This window comes from Pituophis catenifer, unplaced genomic scaffold (assembly GCF_029215685.1).
Source record: "Pituophis catenifer annectens isolate HBS135680 unplaced genomic scaffold, rPitCat1.0.hap2 SCAF_1, whole genome shotgun sequence".
NCBI lineage: Eukaryota > Metazoa > Chordata > Lepidosauria > Squamata > Colubridae > Pituophis > Pituophis catenifer.
This window is the reverse complement of record NW_027256881.1, coordinates 237,499,864-237,518,781: the sequence shown is the minus strand read 5'-3', so window position 1 is coordinate 237,518,781 and position 18,918 is coordinate 237,499,864.

Below are 18,918 nucleotides of genomic sequence, written 5' to 3'. Positions count from 1 at the left end.
TATATTAAAACCCATTAAAATAATCAAATATATGGTGGAACATTGGCAGAATGGTGTCACCTAATGCATATCATTGTACTGGCACCATTATAGGTAGTTGTAGATGCTACTGAGAAGTATGTGCCTATTAATTTGTTATCAAATAAAATAATAAACTAGGATCATTCATCAGTGATACGGTTAAGATTCAAGATATTTCTGAATTCAATATTTCCATGGCAACATCTAAAATAGCTGGGAACTCCCTCTCCACATACACACATGGAAAAGAAAAGAGAATATTGCTCACAGAAACTGAATAGCTGAAACCTATGAGTAGCAAGGGCCCTTAAGTGTATAAAGTTCCAGAGATAAACATAGCCTTGTATTAGGGCTTTTATGATGACATTTCAGTATATCCTAATTATGTGACTCATAGGCCATCATGAATGTGTAAAGACTCCCCTGAGGTAGACTCAATAACTGGTGCCTTAATAGAAGTGCTCGGGTAGGGTACCCCCCCCACACCCGTTTATTTTTGCAACTGGCTTCTTCCAGAACTTATATGGAGTGGAGGGGGTTCCAAGTCTAGCCTGCAAATCTGATATTTTCCAGTGATCTGTCTACCAAATCTGATTCTACTAAGTTTTGCAAGATCAGGCCAGGTTAGTTATATGTTTGAAAGTAGGGAGGAGAAAGAAAGAAATTTAAGGATTGAGGAATTTGACACATAGCTTAACACAAACAGGTGCAATTTCCCTTTTGAACAATCATCTGTAGGGCTGGGCTGTAAATCTATTAAAAGCTTAGTTTCTCCTTTGATTCCAGAATTGTACAATTGCAGACAAGCTAAGTCACTCTACTGATTTCCACCCTGTACGTTACTGAACATTTGCTTTTAGCAGAGGTAGCTTTTATGTATTTATGGAAGCCTCCATATAAGCTAGAATACTGTGGTGTCCACAATCCAGCTCTCATTAAGGCCTTTCAGTGTCATAGTCATCCTTGCAAAGCCTTCTCCTCAAAAGACATCCACCTGCATGGTTTACAAGCCCAGGAAAGCAACGATGTATAATGTAATGTGTTGGAGAGGAGCTGTATGTTTTACATCTGAGAAAATCACTGGATCAATTCTGGCAATAACAAAAATATTAAGCTGCAGGTCATGAAGCCAGAACCCTTGAGGCTTTGATCCATTGACAACAATACTGCCTTACACTGAAGTCCTGATTCTCTCAGATGACATCCACGCAGCACTAGCAATAGCATTTAGACTTATATACCGCTTCACAGTGCTTTACAACCCTCTCTAAGTGGTTTACAGAGTCAGCATATTGCCCCCAACAATCTGCGTCCTCGTTTTACTGACCTCAGAAGGATGAGTCAACCTTGAGCCAGTGAGAATCAAACTGCTGGCAGTTGGCAGTGAGTAGATGCAATACTGCATTTTAACTACTGTGCCACCACAGCTTTTGCTGTCTTTGCCTCCTATCCAGGAGCCAGAAGCTCATACCACCCAAAATTTAGTGTCCCTGTACTGTGCTCTTACTGCACACCTAGAAAGAGGTGTTCATAAAGCTTAAATGTGCAACATTCCAAGGGCCATGATTATGGATCCCATGGCTGAAATTTCTGCTCCTTCCAATTGGCATGCCCAATACTCTGGTTCACTCTGCACTCTCTGCAGGGCATTTTTATTTTCTCTCACTTCATACAGACAAGCAATTACTCTAGTTATAAGCATTTTCTAAGTTCAACCAGACATTAGGTTGCAGCAAAGACTTTTTTTTTTAATCTCTTGGCTGCTGGGCAGCAGTTGTCTGCATTTGGGTGGTTAAAATGCAGTAGAACTAGTATGGTGTACTGATTAAGGTATCAAGCTAGAAACTGGGGGTCTGTGAGTTCTAGTCCTACCCGAGCTGGAGGACCTTGGGCTAGTCACTCACTTGCAGTGCTAGGAAGTAGGAAGTGGCAAACCACTTCTCAAAAAACATTGCCAAGAAAATGACAGGGACAGCCAACAAAAATGCCATCAATAGGTGAGCATTGCCAAACATGTGAAATCTAAGAAAGCAGGGTATTATGGGTCTTACCTAAGAAGATAACTTGAGAAGAAAATAAGAATTTGGGTCCTTTGGGGGTCGTTTTGAAGATCCTCAACCCCAGGACCTGTCAGGGGAGCTCCCGGCCAGCACGGAGAGGGTTTTCTTTCCCTCCGTGACTGAGCCGAGGGGAAGGGGCGATGCGTGGAGTGCCAGGCTGAGCAGCTGGGCGTCGGCAGCGTCGGCAGCGTTTTTTACAGCCGGAGCCATCAATGAGTGGGAGCGGCGCTGTGCCGGGGGGCGCCCGCCGCGCGGCAAGTTCTGAAGCCCGGGGGGGTTGCCCGAAGTGCTATACGAGGTGTCGGGCACCCCCTGAAGATCTCCGGGACATTGCCAGGCTCTTTGGGGGCTGGCAACGATGGCGTGGTGGTGGCGGCGATGGCGGTTGCTGTGGAGGCTAGCTGGCGGTCAGACGGCGCTGGGGACACCCCCCCTTTTGGAGTAGGAGCCGGGGGGGCAACAAACCAACAGGTCTGGGAGACCTGCAACCACGGTTGGGCGGAAAAGACCCGGAGTAATTTTCTGGGCCTCGGGAGGCCTCAATTTGTGGTTGTGCGGGGGGCGGGGGGGCTTGAGAAAGCCGCCCCATTTCTGCCCCATTTCTCTCCCCTCCAGTGTTCCTTTTTAGAACTGGGCCCACCTGGACCAACTGTCAGCCTGTGGGACTCATTGGCGCTAAGCCCTATTATTATTACCATTCTGAATCCCCCTGACTTTGGAGAGGGCTATTTCCATCTGAACGGGAGACCGGTACATGGCTGCATCCCGCCGGCTGAGGGGGCTAGACATTTGCCTGACCACTGTGAGAGGGTGGCCAGGTGTCGGAGCCCCTGGGGGCTGAACCGGGACGCTTTCTACATATATGCACTTTACCAGCTTTCTACACATATGCACTTTATCAGCGAGGGGACTTTACCAGCGAGGGGACTTTACCATCGGTCTTTACCACTGGACAAAACGCCGTGAGAGGGCGATTTTTGGACCTGACCCCCGGACGCTGTCTATATGCATCGGTTCATTACTGCCACCCCACCACAAGAGGGGGTTGTCCAGCTGACCTAACCACCGTGAGAGGGTGGTTAGATCTATTTCCCCCTTGGAACTGTGGTCGTCCTGGCTTTGGACTATGTCCTCTGTTGTGAGGGGACAGGGGACTTGGTCCTGCAAATATGTCTTTGAGATCCCCCATTCCTTTGTCTTCTCCTCGGTCCTTTATATACACCCTCAGGATATGGTCGTGTTACCCATTATGATTAATGTACTCAGCAGCGGAGCTTCTTGGTCTGCGAGACTCCCCCCTCTCGCAGGCTTGGCCCTCCATTCTATCGAGGGCCTACCTCGATGACGGGCTCTGGAGTCCCGAGAGGTGGCATGCCGCAAAGAGGGGGTTGCGGGGTTTTTTAAAATTGTCCTTGTTTAAACTTTTAAGGGGTTCTGGGAGGGGGGAGGGGGGTGGGATTGGAATTAGGATTGTGGGTTTGGGGGATAACCCACTAGGGGGAGAGTCGGGCTTGGCCAGGACGTTCGGCGGGGGTGGTGGGGGATCCGGAGGGGGTCGAGCTGGTCCAGACTATGCTTTCACCATCGGTACTGTGTGTGGGAGGGGTAGATATGGCGGGAGCAGGGGGCCATATCATGTTAAGGGAGCACGCACCCGCTGTCTTCAAGCGGTAGAGTGCTCCGGCCCCCAAGGCTCCACCCGTTCTCCAGGTAGTACAGACCTTCAGGGCCCGGGCCTTCGTCTGATGTTGTGCAACGCCAGGTCTGTAGTAAATAAAGCCCCCCTCATTTGTGATCTTGTTTACGAGGGGGGAGCGGACCTGGCGGGTATTACGGAGACCTGGTTGGGCCCAGAGGGAGGGGTCCCTCTGGTAGAAATGTGCCCACCAGGTTTCCACGCATTCCATCAGCCAAGGTCACAGGGGAGGGGCGGGGGAGTAGCGGTTATTATTAAAGAAGGCCTTAGGCCGAGGGAGACCACTGTACCTCAGACAGCTGGTTGTGAGTCCCTCCTTGTGAAGTGGGGCCACGGGGCTCAGATGGGTTTGCTGATCACGTACCTGGCTCCCTGCCACATGGCGGCAGCCCTGCCCGAGCTACTCAACGTTATTGCCACGGTGGCGGTTGATACCCCCAGACTTATGGTCATGGGGGATTTCAACCTGCCATCCGTGGGTGAGGCGTCTGAGGTGGCTCGGGAGTTCATGGCTTCCATGTCGGCCATGGACCTGACCCAACTAATTCATGGCCCTACGCACACTGGGGGAAACACACTGGACTTGGTTTTTGTCTCTGGACAGTGGTTGAGTGATCTCGAGATAGGGGATATAGTCATCGAGCCCTTGTCATGGTCAGATCACTCGCTCCTTCGCCTTGACCTTCGAACCGCAGCACCCCGCCGCAGGGAGGCGGAACCGGTAAGATGGTACCGCCCCAGGCGCCTGATGGAACCTGATAGGTTCCAGATGGAGCTTGGGCCAATCCCGGAGGTTCTGGCTCACACCTCATCTGGGGACCTAGTGGCCGCCTGGGATAGGGCGGCGGCTGGAGCCCTGGATCGAGTCGTGCCTTTGCGGCCTCTGACCCGGCGCCGATCTCGCCTGGCTCCTTGGTTCACCGAGGAGCTGAGGGAGATGAAGCGCCGGAAAAGACGCCTAGAGAGCTGTTGGAGGGCTAGTCTTTCTGAATCTGACCGAACACTGGTAAGATCTCATATTAGGAGTTACCTAGTGGCGATAAAAGCAGCAAAATGTACTCACTTTACTGCTCTTATTGCGTCATCAGATAATCGCCCGGCCACCCTGTTTAGGGTGACCTGCTCCCTGCTCCACCAGGAAGCGCGGGAGGACCCCTTGGAGGGAAGAGCCGAGGATTTTGTTCAGTATCTGTATGACAAAATCACTCAGATTCGGGCAGGTCTGGACTCCGACGGGATAGATCCAGCGAGGGTGACGGAGACAGGTCTTGAGACTGTTATCTGGGATGAGTTTGATCCTGTGACCCCAGATGACGTGGACAGGATTCTGGGTAGATTGAACGCGACCACATGTTTGTTGGACCCGTGTCCCTCCTGGTTAGTGCTGGCTTCCCGGGAGGTGACGCGAGGCTGGCTCCAGGGGATTATAAATGCTTCGTTGGGTGAGGGTGTCTTTCCCGCCGCCTTGAAAGAGGCGGTGGTAAGGCCTCTCCTCAAGAAGCCTTCCCTGGACCCGGCAGTATTGGCTAATTATCGTCCAGTCTCCAACTTTTGCTTCGTTGCGAAGGTTGTTGAGAGTGTGGTTGCACGACAGCTACCTCAGTACCTGGATGAAGCGTCGTATCTAGATCCGTTCCAGTCGGGCTTCAGGCCTGGGTACAGCACGGAAACGGCATTGGTCGCGTTGGTTGATGATCTCTGGAGGGCTCGGGACAGGGGTTGTTCCTCTGTCCTGGTCCTGTTAGACCTCTCAGCGGCTTTTGATACCATCGACCATGGTATCATGCTGCACCGGCTGGAAGGGTTGGGGGTGGGAGGCACCGTTTTACGGTGGTTCTCCTCCTTTCTCTCTGACCGGTCGCAGTCTGTGTTGACAGGGGGGCAGAGATCGACCCCGAGGCCCCTTATATGTGGGGTGCCGCAGGGATCGGTTCTCTCGCCCCTTCTGTTCAACATTTATGTAAAGCCACTGGGCGAGATCATCCGTGGTTTCGGGGTGAAGTACCATCTGTACGCTGATGACACCCAGCTGTACATCTCCACCCCGGACCACCCCAACGATGCCCTTGAAGTGATGTCCCAGTGCCTGGAGGCCGTACGGATCTGGATGGGGAGAAACGGGCTCAGGCTCAACCCATCCAAGACCGAGTGGCTGTGGTTTCCGACGTCCCGATATAGTCAGCTGGTGCCATCGCTGGCTATTGGGGGCGAATCATTGGCCCCCACGGAAAGGGCTCGTAACTTGGGCGTCCTCCTGGACTCACGGCTGTCTTTAGAAGAGCACTTGACGGCCGTGACCGGGAGGATTTTTCATCAGGTTCGCCTGATTCGCCAGTTGCGTCCCTTTCTAGATCGGGACTCGTTACGCACAGTCACTCATGCCCTCGTCACCTCTCGTCTGGACTATTGTAATGCTCTCTACATGGGGCTCCCCTTGAGGTGCACCCGGAGGCTCCAACTGGCGCAGAGTGCGGCCGCGCGGGTGGTTATGGGAGCAACATGGAGCTCCCATGTAACACCTCTCCTGCGCGAGCTGCACTGGCTCCCGGTGGTCTTCCGGGTGCGCTTCAAGGTTCTGGTTACCACCTTTAAAGCGCTCCATGGCTTGGGACCTGGTTACTTACGGGACCGCCTACTACCATCATCAGCCTCCCACCGACCAGTACGCTCCCACAGAGAGGGGCTCCTCCAGGTGCCGTCGGCCAAACAATGTCGGCTGTCGGCCCCTAGGGGGAGAGCCTTCTCTGTGGGGGCACCGACGATCTGGAATGAGCTCCCCCCAGAGATACGGAGGATTCCGGATCTGCGCACCTTCCGCCGCGAGTTGAAGACGCTTTTATTTCATCAAGCTGGCCTCGCCTAAATCTTCTCCCTTTTAAGTGTAAATTCTAAATTTTAATGGATTTTAAAATATGGGTATTTTTAAATTATGGGTATTAATTCAGCCAAATTTATTTAATCCATTTTATTCGATTTTAAATTTTGTATATTTATGTGTTTTATTTCATGGCTGTGCACCGCCCTGAGTCCTTCGGGAGTAGGGCGGTATAGAAATTTAATAAATAATAATAATAATAAATAATAATAAAGAATTCAGATTTCTCTGGGAGCAGCAGCCAGTGGGAAGAGAATTCATCACCTCACAAGCTACAGAGCCACTTTCCTTCTTCTGCTCTTAGAGTTACTTGATCAGTGACTAGCACTGATGATGTTACCTAATTTGAGTAATGAAATGTCTGCAAGAAAACAAGCAAGTTCAGAGAGCTCCAAGGACCCCTCAGAGTTACTTCAGTTACACATGAAGCTCAGGATAAACTAGTTATTTCCAGAAATTTGCATCCTCTAGGCCAGGGCTGTCAAATTCGCGGCTCACAGACCAGATGCGTCACGTGTGGCCCATGCCCACACCCGGTTTAGTGAAGGGGGAAAAAGTTATGATATGTCATGTGATGCTGCTGTGATGACATGAGTTTGACACCCCTGCTCTACGCTGACTTGCAAAAAGAAAAACCAGGATTCTCGTTTATCTAGAAACTAAACCAGCACTGCAAAACAATTACTGAGGCCAGATGGGTGGCCTGAAGGGACCAGTTCTGACAGACCAGCAGACCAACTGGGTGTAAGGATATCACAACTTCCAACTGGATGACCTCAAACCTTCTCTTCCTTGTACCATGGATTGTCCTGATGGGACAGCTTGAACCAGAATAATAAAGAAAACATCACTTCCAAAATGGAGTCCTTAAAGCCAGTGGTGGTATTCAGCTGGTTTGCACAGGTTCAGGCGAACCAATTGTTAAATTACCCACCCACCCCCGCTATCAAAGTGGATCCTGGGTGCTGCATTGCAATGAAGAAACGGGCAATGAAGCAGCTGGCGTGAGGGAAGGAGAAAGACTTTTTCTCTCTTGCTTTTCCCTGCTCCTTTTCCTTCCCTCATGCCGGCTGCTCCATTGCCTTTTTCTCCATTGCAGCGCAGCATCCAGGATCTACTTTGATAGCAGGGGAGGAGGATAACTTAACAACTAGTTCCCCCAGGATCAGGTTGGGCCATGCCTCCCATGACAGCCAACCTGACCCTGGGCAAACCGGGGCAAATTATTTGAATCCCATCACTGCTTAAAGCTGTCTTTGGGTTGCCTCAGGAGATGCATGAAGATATGTTCTCTAGAAGTGCTTCATGGGATGTCTTTGTGCTGTGGAGATGTGGCCTAAGTCTGCAATGTCCATGTCCCCCAAATAGCTTGAAAAGCTTCTGTGAGCACCTTCAAAAATAAAGAAGGCCTTGTTGCTTTTTCCTTCAACATATTTTAGCACACGCTTCAACCAAGAGCAAATATTGAAATAGAGCTGAGTAAACTACATCATAAGACTTTAATTTAGGAGACAGTGGCTTGCCCTGACCTTCCTGCTATGAATGAGAGAGGCCTTTACAGGACACTTGTGGTGGCACGAAAGGAAGTAGTTTTCAAAGAGTATTGTGGAGATACCCTTGCAACCTTGAACAGGCATGGTAACCTTTCATCCCCTCCAAGCTAGGAAGGCCCTTAGATACTCAGTTGGAGAGATGATTTTTGCAGGGACTGCCAGCCATGCCCTCTGAAATGGCAACCTCCAAAGATTTTTGTTTCCTTTAAAAGAAACTTGAAGTCTAGATTTGGGGGTGAGGCGTTGTTTTCAGATGACTATTTATAATCAGACCTGGTTTCTTTCTTTCTTTTTGTTATTTTTTTGTCTTGCTAAATTTGAAGATGAGGTACTGTAAGCTGCAGTACAGCCAGTTGAGTGGGAGTCCTGTGAAAATATGATTAAATAAACACCTCTCTTTTTTTCTCTGCCGAAGTCTTTCCTATTTCACTTGAATCCCTCTGCCTTCTTATTTTTATTCTAAATAATAGAAGGATCTTTTATTATTACCTCCTGCTTCCCATTGCTTCAGAAGAATATTGCCACTTATAGCAGCTGGAGCAGCTAAATGTCCCCTCCCTCACCACCACTTTGAGGGGGCAATAATTGTTTCAGGGGTATAAGAAGCAGAATGTGGGGAGATTGGTTTGCAGAGTGACATCCTTTGTTCTCATCTTGGGGAAGAAAGGAAAGCACATCCTCAGGGTTGTTCGGATGAGAGGGAGCATATTTACGTCCTTTGACAGACCTGTCTCCTGCTTGGGTGGAGGGTTGGACTAGATGACCTACAAGTTCCCTTCCAACTCTGTTAATCTGTTAAAGACCTAAGATCAGCGATCCAGGGAAAGAAGCTTCCAGTGATGGGGTTTCATTCAGAGCTTCTGTATTTCAGATACAGATACATTTCTACATGCTTAAAGCTAAGCAGAGTTCAAGAACTCCCAGGCCAAAGTATCTTCTGATCCCCACAACAGACAGACTGAGGCATCCAGGAAGCTTACAGAGTATGTGGCCACTGTTCCCTTCTTTCTCATTTCAGCTGCTGAGATTATATACCCTTTTGGTATGGATACCATGGTTTTGACTGACAGGCATTATCCTTAACACTTCTTAACAGTGAATTCTAGAATGCAACTGTGTGAAGAGTGTTTGGTTTTCAGTGCTAAAAACCACTGCCAAGCAATGTCATTGCTTGTATTATGAAAGGTGCGACAAAATTATCTTTAAACAATATGTTTATTTTATGGAATTTATAAAGAGGCTGCCCAATTCTGTATCAACTCTGGGTAGCATACAATAAAATCAATACTAAAACACAAATGAACCCCCCAAACATCCAGAAGAAGAAATAGCATTGTAAAGAAATAAAAACAGCAATCTTAAAGCAAGGCCTGTGAGATTAAATACAGCCACGATGGGGGTGGGGGTGAGTGGGGGGTGTCAGTTATATATCAGGTGGGATGGTGTTCCAGGGGGCAGGTCCTGCTGCAGAAAAATCCCATTTCCTAAGTCTCATCAAAAGACAACGCGGTATAGACCAATGTTTCTCAACTATGGAAGGTCTGAAAGGGAGATTATGAATAGCAATAGCACTTAGATTTATATACCGCTTCACAGTGCTTTACAGCCCTCTCTAAGCGGTTTTACAGAGTCAGCATAGTGCTCCCAACAATCTGGGCCCTCATTTTACCGACCTTGGTGTTGTGGAATGATGAGACCAAACAACATTCCTGGGTCAGCCAGAGACAGTTTTATTGTGCAAGGTTCAGAGCCAGATTTGTACCTGAAGCTTTGAACAAGGAAAGAACTCTGATACAACTGTTTTTATACATTTCTAAGACAAAGGATTTGGTGAGATCATGCATTTTCCATATATAGTTAACATGAGATCATGCATTCTCCATATATGGCTAACACACATCTGTCATATGATAATTGACACACTTCCTAATTACTAAATCATTAGTAAACCATTATTTTTAGTTTATAAGATTATCTTAATTTAGACAACCTTTCTTAAGTGCTTGTAGTTGCTAATGGGAAATTTACTGCTGTCCTTGGGTAAATTTATTGGATTAAGTAACTCTTTGTAACATATATGTCCTTGTGTCATTCACAGTGAGGTCACTCAGATGTTTTCCATATGGCTGTCCTTCCGTGACATCTAGGTCTCATCAGAAGATACATTACCACTTAATGGGATTTAGCTGATTTTTAATATAATCTCCAAGCAAGCACTTTTCTATCTTATAATAATGTGAATAGAGAGGGTCCTTTAGAGTTCATGTAGCTGACTCTGTATGATTCCTTCTTTTATCCACATTATTGGAAGGATGGAAGGCTGAGTCAACCTTGAATAAAAGGGACAGTAAAGGGTTTAGAGCAAAAAGGAATGAGAACAATTTGGTCTGAAACAAACACTGACATTTGTTGTTGTTGTTGTTGGTTTTTGTTATGCATCGCTATGAACTTGCAGACACACATGAATACAACACAAACATATTAGAGTGAGCTCCATTCCACTCCTCCTGTGCCATTTACTGCTCATACTAAGTGGGCATATTTTGAGATTGACGGTTGTGGAAGCTATATAGATGATCAGTAGGTAGTGGGAGCCTTTCCTGCTCTCAGCCAGAAGAGGACTTCTTCTCCACCCTCACTTCTCTTGCTGCTGCCTCAGGGAATTTGGATGAAGTTGGCCTACATAATTTTCTTTGCAATTAAGTGTTAAAAATACTGAAAAATAGGTGTTTCACTTAGTTAATGTGAATGAAGAGGGATTATCATCACATTTAATACTTAAGTGAGTTTCTTTGATGTGCTTCACAGAGAAGGTACCATATTTTAAATTTTCAATTAACCAATTATTTCTTTTAGTTTATTCATCATACTTAGTATGATGGTATATTTGCTTAGTTTTTGCTAGTTATTTTCTTGATAAATTAAGAATTTTTATAGTTGTTTTATATCTGTTTCATATAAGTCCTTACTCAGCAGAGCATTTTGCATGATTTCTAACTGCTAGCCTGAAATATAGGGGAATGTTTTGACATGCGATGGGCACATGGCAGAGCTTAAATGGTTTTGCAGTGGAATGGAAGTGATTGTATTGAAGTGAAATCTATGGTTCTCCACTATTTGTTTCCCTGAAACAAATTGTGATCAGGGAATGAAATCATTAGTTTAAAATTATCCGCCTAAACATGTTTTTATAGAATAACTCAAAGATATGTACTGTATTTTTCAGACTATAAGATGCACCTTTATCCCCCAAAAAAGAGGGTGAAAATCTGGGTGCATCTTATACTCCAAATGTAACCCCACCCAGCCTTTCAAACAGAGATTTCAGAGGCTGAAAAAAGCAGAGCTTCAGAAAAAAAGCCTCTGAAATGAAGCTTCAGAAAAAAAGCCTCTGAAACAGAGGTTTCAGAGGTTGAAAAAGCAAGGCGCAGAGCTCACAACCAACGAACCTGTTGCTAAAATTCACCTCTGGGAACAGCTGATTGGGGGTATTCCCGGAGGCTGATCCACCCGCCAATCAGCTTTTTTCTTATTTTCCTCCTCAAAAATTAAGGTGCGTCTTATACTCCGGTGCATCTTATAGTCCAAAAAAATATGGTACTAATAAAATAGACCTCTCTCTATATGTGAGGAGAACATTCACCAGGTGATCATTCTGCCTGCTCAGTCTATTGAAGATATTTTTAGTATTCTAGACTCCTGGATAAGTCGCAGCTATTTAAGTGACAGTATTTTCAAAAGTGGTTTGCCTTTGCTTACTTCCTAGGGTGAAGCAAGAGTGACTGGCCTACAACTTCAATGAAGACAAGAATAGCATGGACAATTTTCTCAGTAGCTGTATTTTACATCAGGCCCTTGGTGCACCAGTCAATAATCTTACTGTTATGTTCTGTGCTTGTTGCAGTTTCTGGACCACTGAGAAGGGTAGCTCCATGGTAACAGAATAGAGATTCCACTATGGTAACTAAGAGCCTTTTCTGTCACTCATGGCCTGGAGCCAGAAAGCATCAGTGTCAAAGTAATCTTTGTTTAGGAATGTTTATAGCTGGCATATTAATCTAAGATGTTTCTTGGTTATTTCCTCATTAGTGATTTCTACTGGTTTCTGGAATAATCCAACAATCATTGTGCCTATCTAATGTTATGAAGACAGGCTTTATATTGTCTTAGTGATGGCTGAATAATGCTATAAAATGCTATTAGTCCCCATAGCCACTTGGTCTTTGGTGATAATTACTATATAATTCTAGAAACATCTCAGAATGATACAACTACTTCTTCAGGGAGAGAGCCATTCTGTCCAGTCATCCGCTCATGTACACAGAACCTCCACTGCAGGAAAGCAAGATGGGGGAAGGGGTAGGCCATCAAAGCATGCTTTTTTCATGATTTTTGTCATTATGATCCTTGTAAAATCTTGTGTCTTTCTCACTCAGGGAATTCTAGGCTACCTGATGATGCTTAAACCATATTGGAGATGGGCATTGTTTCTGTCAACTTCTGCATTTGCCTGCAAAATACTGTATTGTATTGTAACATTAGCAAGGTATAGAGTTTGAATATTACTAGGCTTTGGATTGGGGTGTGTGGGAGACTTAACTAGGTATATCTTTGTCTGTGAATCTCAACTATGTGTGACTAGGTCTCCAGCAGAGATGAGGAATTATCTGCATTTAATCTTTTCAAAAATGAAACATTAAGATAATTTCACAATAACCAGTGCTAACAAGAATTCTTTCCCATGGCCCTATTAAAGCACCATCCATCAGTCTTTCAAGTGGCAGAATATTATTCCAACATTATTCCTCCCATCCTACCAAAGTCCCATTCATTCTCCTTAACTGGAATGAGACCCAGTGAATTTGGAGAAATGGCTGGACTCTTAGATTTAACACCCTGTGAAAACTCACTCCAGGTTCTGCACAAGCTCCTAGCAACTGGTCACCTGGGCAACACCACATCATTCCATTATTGGTCAACAAAGCCTCATAGTTCAATTCATATCCGTTGCTGGGAACGTACATAGTCAGATGTTTTAGAGGCTACATGTAAACACGGATTTAATAATCTTCTGAAAGAGCACTAGATTCAGCACAGGTTCAGCCTTCTTTCTGAAAAGTGCTGAGTTGCTTTTTAAAAGTAGTCTGAGTAACTGTTGAGAGATTTGTGGGGAGGGGGGCAGGGAGTATTGCAGTGGTGGTGATGGGATTGCACAGGCAGGCAGGAGAAAGTCCTGCCATTTCACGAATCTAACCTCCTCCTACTCCATGCACCCACTAGCTGTTGCCAGGTTATTTTAAGCACAATTTTAGCACCGGCTGAGACAAACTAGATAATATGAAATACCTTGGCAGTGAACATGTCTTAACCTGATGACAAAAAGATGTAAATCTTACTGCCAATTAAAACTGTGGAGAGATCATTCCACTATAAAACTCTGAAAAACTCTCTTTTAATATTTTCCCATTGATATACAAACATCTGTACCGTCTCGGTATGTTTACACAATAGACCAGGGGTGTCAAATTCACATCCTCACGGCAGCGTCACATGACATATCGGGACTTTTTTCCCCCCCGGGCGTGGGTGTGGCCAGCAAGTGACGCATCTGGCCCACAGGCTGGGAGTTTGACAGCCCTGCTATAGACAGACTCAGATTTATTTATTTGGTATTTAATAATCTTGGGAAGATTTATTGTATGAGCAGGATACAGACTTGGCATCCCTAGCCAAATTTTCAGCATGTTTGCCAAATTACAGTTCTTTGAAGGAAATTAAAGGTTAAGTCTCTCTTAAGTCAAGCTCTTACTGACTACAGGGACTTATCCATGTTGTTTTCTTGGCAACACTGCCCAGTAATTTGCAATGGCTTTCTTCTCATATACTTTGCAATTGATTGGTTGTATTTCTATGCCATTCTCCTGCAAAATAATTGAGTTGCACTTTGCCATTAATTTCCACAGAACATTTAAAGTAACACCAATGTGGATGCGTATGTGAGCATTTAGTGCATTGTGTGAACCTAACTAATGTGCTTTATACAATTAACCAGGAATAAATAAACTATGGCTCAGTATAATCCATGAACTGATCCTCCTCTTTATTCAACACACTCTACACATATGTTTTATTCACAGTCTTGATCCTCCTAATAGTCTTTACTAAACCTATCAGGCTTTACAGGCAGTCCTCAAGTTACAACCACAATTGAGACCAAGATTTTTATTGTTAAGTGGGACATTTGTTAAGTGAGCTTTGCCCTGTTTTACAATCTTTCTTGCCTCGGTTGTTAAGCGAATCACTGCAGTTGTTAAGTTAGTAACACAGTTGTTAAGTGAGTCTGGCTTTTCCATTGACTTTGCTTGTCAGAAGGCCGCAAAAGGGGATCACAGCAATGGTCATAAATATGAAGCAGTTGCCAATCATCTGAATTTTGATCACATGATCATGGGGATGCTGCAAAGGTGGTAACTCTGAAAAATGTCCATAAGTCATTTTCTTCAGTGCTGTTGTTTTCTGTTGAAAGCCTGAGGTGAAACTAGGTGAAACTAAGAATGCAGTTCAGGATATGAACAACAATAACTGAACAAACAGGAAGAAGGGAGGGAAAAAAACCAGGAGGAGGGGGAGAGGAAATGAATTCAAACCTTGAGGATCCAGCTTTCAGCCACGCTTCAGCAGCTGGTGCTTTTTTTAGTTGCAGTGATTCCATCTGTGCCTACTTAGAATTGTGCTTGCTTGCTTTCCACCTAGAGAAAAACTGCATGGGGATCAGCTACCAGTCTTTCTGAGCCCTCGTGTCTCCTTGTGGCTACAGGTAGTCCTCGGCTTATGACCAGTTGCTTAGTGACTGTTTGAAGTTACGATGGACTTCCCCAGGACTACTTACAGCTTGAATTCCCCTCCCCCCCGAGTCACATGATCGCATTTGTGCCGCTCAGTAACTAACTTACATTTATGCTCCTTTTCAGTGTCTTCTTGTCACATGAACACAATTTACAATGTTTTTTGCTGGAAACTGGCGTTTATTTCTGGTTTCTGGCAAAAAATATGCATTGCAGGCAAAGGATTTGCAGAACAACCACGGCGTTTGCTTAACAACCATGGTGATTTATTTAATGACTGCTACAAAAAATGGCATCAATCATTAGGTGGAGGAATTTTTAAAGATCACAAAGCAGCATAAATTCCTGGAGTTTCAGCTTACTTTACCCAAAGTTTGGTGGGAATGGAACTTGCTACGGCCAACTCACCATGGACAACTCACCATGGGACAACTGGTCACAGCCAACTCATTACAGCCAACTCGCTGCGGGACAACTCACCATGGCCAACTTGCCAAGGGACAATTCGCTGCGGGACAATGTAATAGTTCTATTTAATTATTTAAAATAAATAAAAAATATTTTAATTTTTGTCATTCACGCTTTATTCTGTTCCTCCTTTTGCAACTTTTCTCTAATGATTCTATTCCACCATTTCCTTGTTATTAGGGTAACTCTTATCCTGCAGCAAGTTGTCCTGTGGCGAGACAGCCGTGGAGAGTTGTTCTGCAGCAAGTTGGCTGTGACAAGTTAGCTGTGGCGAATTGTCATAGGCACAAGTTTGGCTCACCCAACTCAAGACTCCCCTCTCTTCCCCATTTGCTAGAGATGTCAGCTCAAGGTTGCCTCAGCAGCAAAATGGTTCTGAGAGGAAAGTTCCCTTCCACCTGAATTTGATTGGAACAGAGAGGTGTAGAGAATAAATAGAAAACGTTGAAGATGTGTCCTCAGCAAACAGTAAACTGGCCATCTCAGAACCAGTGTTGAAAAGCTATGTGGATAAAAGAGAAAAGGTGTGTGTGTGTATATACAAGCTGTTGTCCCTCTTGCTAAACCTCTCTAGGATTGTTCAGAGACATTGCTGAATGGGATTCTCCTGCTTACAAGCAATGCCTTTTCCCCCTTTAGCTTTAATGCACTGTACCAGCCACTGGAGAAAAGATCCATCAACCAGTGTCATGTTGCTCAAATAGGGAAAGAGTCTGACTTTGGAACTGTCTGGAAGGGAGAGAAAACAATATTGATTCCAACAAGGAGGAAGCGGTCCTTAGCCATCAAGGGAAATGTGGACTTAGATGAGATTTAGAGTATTTACAATTGTTTATGAGAGCTCGTTTAGTGTGGTGGTTGATTCAAAGGCAAAACAAAAGTATTGTATGTATTAAAAGAACTGATCAGGGCTGCTTCTTTGTAATTTAGTCCTGTTTTGTTCTACCTGTATTGTGTTCATGCCACTGTGAATTCCAGCCTGAAAAATTAGCTTTGAAAGGTGGAGAAGGAGCTGCTAATTTGCAAGACCCAATATTTTTTCCTATGTTTTCCATCCTCAATTAACTCCTTAATCTTGATCTAGATAACCAACAATTTATGGCCTTTTCTGAAATCAGTGCTCTCATTCTAATCAGGATTTTTGCCGATTATACATCCAGGCCTCTCTGCTAGCTACAGGAAAGGGAAAAGATGCTTCTTCTTTCTTTTTCCAAAGTAAAGCACTGGTGGAAAAATTGGTCTCTGAATGAAAGTGTGGGTGACCTCCCCCTCCCCTCAGATTTAGAAGATGGCAAGTGTGGGATTACTAATTTAAAGGCATTTATTTAAATGATTTGCATAGCCATCTGTCTCATAGCAAGGACTCTGGGCAGCGTCGAAAACTTAGAATCGAACAATAAAATTAAAGAATTCAGACAGCAATTGTCAGAGGTTGGAAATTATTCACAACTTACAACAATTACTACTACTACATTAAAGCCGATAAACTAACAGAGCTGACTTCTGGGGGATAGGGGTTAATCAGCTGGTTAGTGATTTTCCTAAAGTTGGTAAGGTCAGAGCCACCTGGACCTCCAGAAGGATGGTGCTCCACATGAAGGGAGTTATGAGGCAACACCTTAGGATACCCACTTGAGGTAGCCAACCACTCAGCATGTCTCTGGAAGAATATGTGTAAGTGCATGCATCATTAAAGGGGCTTTCCAGAATTTCTCTAAGGTGGTTTATCTGCCCTTCTTCCACAGAATCTCCTAATATAAAATAATATGAAGTAAAGATAACTGTAAGAAGTATTTGGTACAATGGTGTAGGCACCAGGCTAGAACCCAGGACAGCAGTGCTAGTTCCGTCTTAGACACAAAGCCATCTGGGTATTCTTGGGTCACTCATTTTCTCTCTCTCTCAGCCGTAGGAACCAGGCAAGGGAAAATCACTTCTGAACAAGTCACTTGACAAATCACTTTGCCAAGAAAACTGCAGGGGCTCATCCAGGCAGCTGCGAAGAGTCAAAAACTGACTTAAAGATGTGGGCATGACACACGCACACAAACACTTAATTTGGGGTAGTCGGTGAGATTGGATGGAGCTGAACATTTACTGCCAGATGGCCTTCCTGAAGTCACAATTATGGAAAAAATTGTTACATGTATGTTGGAAGTTAAAACCCACGCCTCTCCTAGAAAAATGAAATATTTTAAGAGGCAGAATATTTCCCCCTAAAAAGGGAGGCAGAAACTCATCCCCCCCGCCCCCTTGTCAATGGGCCATTAAGGCCTCAGCATCCCATCTGCAACACAAAGGACCGATCTAACAACAGAAATGCCCCACATGGCACCTGGGAAGATTACATCAGCCAGCAAGGCTAGCTATGATCTCTGACAGCAGCCAGTCAGGATACTCTTCCTGTGCCCCAGGAAGTTCAAAGCCAAAGAGGGTATAAAACCCAGGGACTCTCAGCATCTCTCCCCTTTTCTGCTCAGGAACTCAAACCATGTGATCCTGTCCACCATTAAACCATCTTTCCAAGCAGTCGCCATGTTTCCAATGTCTTTTTCCCCACTTGGAACTGAACCCAGATGGATATTTCTTCCAACATGTAGAGTCCTGAAGTGGACTCTTCCTTTAGGGGAAACAAGGAGAAATTATTGAAACTGACCAATGCAGGGTAACTGGACAGTAAGCTGCCAAACCCCTTTTCAACATCCTTATTTTCTGCCAGGAGGAAAAATAAGGCTGCTGCATCTGAAGCTGAAGATACTTCTCAGAGTGTTATTAAAGCATCATGCAAAAATATTCTCCCATCTCCTGGTCAAAAGTCGAGCTCTGCTTTCCTCCGCTCTCTTTATAGGCACTGTAGAGAGAGGCTTTTGAATGGGTGACTCCTGGGAGTTCCAGGGCTGGAAGTTGAGGGAAAAAAATCTGCAAAGAAAGCAACAATAGGCCACTTTGGTAAAACTGCATGGAAAAGCAATAAAAAAGAATCGAGGTAGTCTCGAGGTTGTTCTTATTCCTTTGCAATGTAAATTTAAGAGTCAGTTGCCACTGCCCGCAAACAAGCTTGTCTAAGGTTGGAGAAAGTGTGCACCAACTCTGTCTATTCTGTTTCATCAGCTAAAGGATTAAAGATGGGACGCTTGTGAACTCTAGTGGAGAAGTCCAGCGGCTACAAGGGCAGAGAAGTAACTCACCAAGCACAGATGGGCTGTTCCTTCGCAAGCCTCGACAATAACAATAAAACCTTCAACAACCTCACTACCCAAGGCAGGCATCCTCTTTGATGATAAAAAAGCCCGGAAATGGAATTATCTTCACCCCAGCATTAGAAGTGCGCTCAGATAGTTAGACCCTAGAGATTAAAGAGAGGATTGGATGGATTGTGGCCATGTGTGTTACTTTAATT